General features: G+C 38.9%; 1 pseudogene; it reads left to right on the top strand.

The window, feature by feature from the left end:
* Positions 1–349: 349 nt before the first annotated feature.
* LOC149159438 (putative pectate lyase 8) lies at positions 350–2,005 on the top strand (annotated as a pseudogene).
* Positions 2,006–3,248: the final 1,243 nt, after the last annotated feature.

Here is a 3,248-nt window from a genome sequence, read left to right as displayed (position 1 = left end):
TTAGACTACAACGAAATTTTTTGTGTACGTGCATGCTGACTCAATCAATATGAAAACATAAAAGTATGCGTACTCCCGCAGAACTCTCTAGTCCTGATGGAAACATGTGGCCAGCTCAACTGCAAAATAAACTCTAATTTACGAAGTGTGTAGGGATTAGGAATGACATGAGCAAAGATCCGTGATCAATGCTATAAGAAATGCCTGGTATTGGCAAGACGGGAGCACAGAGAGTGTGGCGACAACCCGTAGTTACAGCGTTTGTTGTTGTTTATTTGACAAGACAGACGTGAGATCGAACTGGTGGTATTCGTGAATTGCGAATATTTAGTGAGTAGTGACCGCTGAAATGAGCAATTATTTTAGTATTTTGTGTTGTATTTTGTGGATCGGAATTCTCTGTTTCGCCAATGGCGAGGTGGGCAAGCCGTTTGGACCGGAGCCTGGAGAGACGATTATAGGACAGAAGATAATAACACCGACCAATATATCTAGCTCTGAGTTTCCTGTGGGAAAAGTTACAGGCGTCGTAGCGCAATCCGTTCATGAGTAAATGAATTATGGCCCACTGCAACGTTACTTTCAGTAATTTGTTAATATTTTTGCTTAATTTATTTATCTAATGTTTTATCTATGTATTCTAACAGAAAGAAGAGCAGTAATAACGGCACAAAGCGAGGACGAGAGCTGGGCGGCGCTTTCTCATGCGCAACTGGTAATCCAATCGATGACTGCTGGCGCTGCGACCCCAATTGGCGGCTCAACAGAAAACGACTGGCAGAGTGCGCCATTGGATTTGGCAAGGACGCTATTGGTGGAAAAAATGGTAAGTTTTATGTTGTTACAGATCCTGGTGATGATCCAGTGAATCCGTGGCCAGGAACTCTGCGTTATGGTGTGATTCAGAGTGAACCTCTGTGGATCATCTTCAAGAGAGACATGGTCATCCTGCTCAAAGAAGAGCTGATGATGAACAGTTTTAAGACGATCGATGGACGTGGCGTCAACGTTCAGATTGGTCAGGGTGGGCCCTGTATCACCATTCAGAATGTAACAAACATCATCATTCACGGCCTCCACATAAGTGAGAAACGCCATGGTAAGAAATTCTCCATCGCATTACGGTCTTAGAGGTCTTTCTGAGGGAGACGGGATCACCATCTTCACAGGAAGGAACATCTGGGTGGACCATTGCTCCATGTCTAACTGCGCCGATGGTCTTATTGACGTAGTGGAGGCATCGACCAGTGTCACCCTTTCAAACAACCACTTCACATATCACAACGAGGTGACTCACATTCATTACTTCATTCATTCATTCATGCATTCTGCATGTAGATTCACAGATGATAACATATCTAGGTTTTTCTGCAGGTGATGCTGTTTGGTCATAATGACAACTATGCTGACGACAAGATCTTGAAAGTAACAGTTGCATTTAACCATTTTGGCAAAGGTCTCAATGGAAGAATGCCAAGGTAAATAATTAATTATCATTTTTAAAACCCTAATTTTCTACGTCTTGTTCCCTTTTGTCCGCGCAAAGAGCAGGAGATTTTATTTACGAATTCAATTATAAATGAATCATTTGCGTGAGTGTAGGTGTCGATTTGGGCAATTCCATGTAGTGAACAATGAGTACACTCAGTGGGAAGATTACGCCATCGGTGGAAGTGCAAACCCTACAATCTTGAGTCAAGGCAACAGATTCCGCGCTTCTGCAAATCCATACACAAAGGACGTTACTAGGCGGGAGACCATCGACTTGAGCAACAATGCATGGAAGAGCTGGAACTGGATATCCGAAGATGATCTGATGCTGAACGGTGCATTTTTCACACAATCGGGATCACGGGACTCTTCCGCATATGCAACTGCATACAGTTTGACACCCAGGAGTTCAGCCCTAGTGCCAGCCCTCACCCGGAACGCAGGCGTACTTTCTTGCAGGAACGGATCTCCTTGCCAACACCGTCCCGGCCGCCACCGGAAGCCTCGAGTTTGAGTTGACCCGCCGGAAGCTTGACATTTCCTTAGTTATTGCTAAAATTCATAGCACGTCATAGTTGTAACCATGGTCTAAATAGAGTACGCCCTCCACATTCTCCATGCTGCTAGCAACTTTCAGCTGCAGCTACGATCAATAGCTCCAGCTCTTCCATGAACGTTTATGCTCTTAACAAAGCAAAGTTTATTTCTAACGTCAAACCTATCCATCCAAACTTTTGTTCTCTCTATGATATCACTTAATAGTTGGGTGGGCACTTAAAATGGGTGATAATCAAAGTTTATTCCGCATATTTATGGTGGCATATATATATTTTGTTTATTATAAATTTAAAATATTTGAGATGTTGAGATATTTTTCTGTAAAACTCACACAAAGAAATTATAAGTCAACCCGTTTTGAATCATGAGTGTGATTCATTTTGTTATAAGTCAACCCGTTTTGAATCATTAGTGTGATTCATTTTGTTCATGTAGTGTAGTTTTACTTATATAGTTTCTTTATGTGATTTTAACTAAAAGTTTTTCCAATAATTTTAAACATTATTAAAATTTTAATTTAGATATTGAATTGGCATAACTTAAAAAAATAATTAATTTTTTTTAGTGTTAAATAAAATACAATGAAAAGTGTAAAAATTATAATTTTCTTAATCATATAGTAAAATTTTTATAATAAATATTTAAAAAAACAGAAAAGATTTTAACTAGAGAAGCCACCAATGAAAGTTAAGAAGTAATCCATGAAAGTTAATAAGTAATTGAGCCCGAAGAAAGAACGAGAATAAAGTCGACCACACAAATCACTATGAACAAGCTACAAAGGGGCTAATGTGTAACAAGAGGCAAATTTGTGAGAACTTTCTTTATGATGTTTGCAGGAATACAACAAGCACAAACACCATCTTTGCAAGAAATAAGAGGAAGAGTAGTCACTATATTTTGATCTAGTAGCATTAGTTTAGATGGCGAAAGCACTCATGCCAAAGGTTTCTCAAGTTATCACGATGAGCAATAAAAATTGCGGAAAAAGATGATGACCCAAAATTTTCAAACTTGTATAATTAGGTAATATCATCAATTATTACAGTGGAAAGGACATGATGAGGATATTTCAAATCCTTAATTACAAGTTGAGGAGGTGAAAAATATACTATTTGAGGAAAAAAACGATGACCCAAAATTTTCAAACTTGTATAATTAGGCAATAACATCAATTATTATAGTGTAAAGGACATGAT

The sequence above is a fragment of the Pinus tabuliformis genome, chromosome 5_2 (genome assembly GCF_031772625.1).
Source record: "Pinus tabuliformis cultivar Carrire ecotype Pingquan chromosome 5_2, CPIR1, whole genome shotgun sequence".
NCBI lineage: Eukaryota > Viridiplantae > Streptophyta > Pinopsida > Pinales > Pinaceae > Pinus > Pinus tabuliformis.
This window is presented reverse-complemented; position numbering and strand designations above follow the sequence as displayed.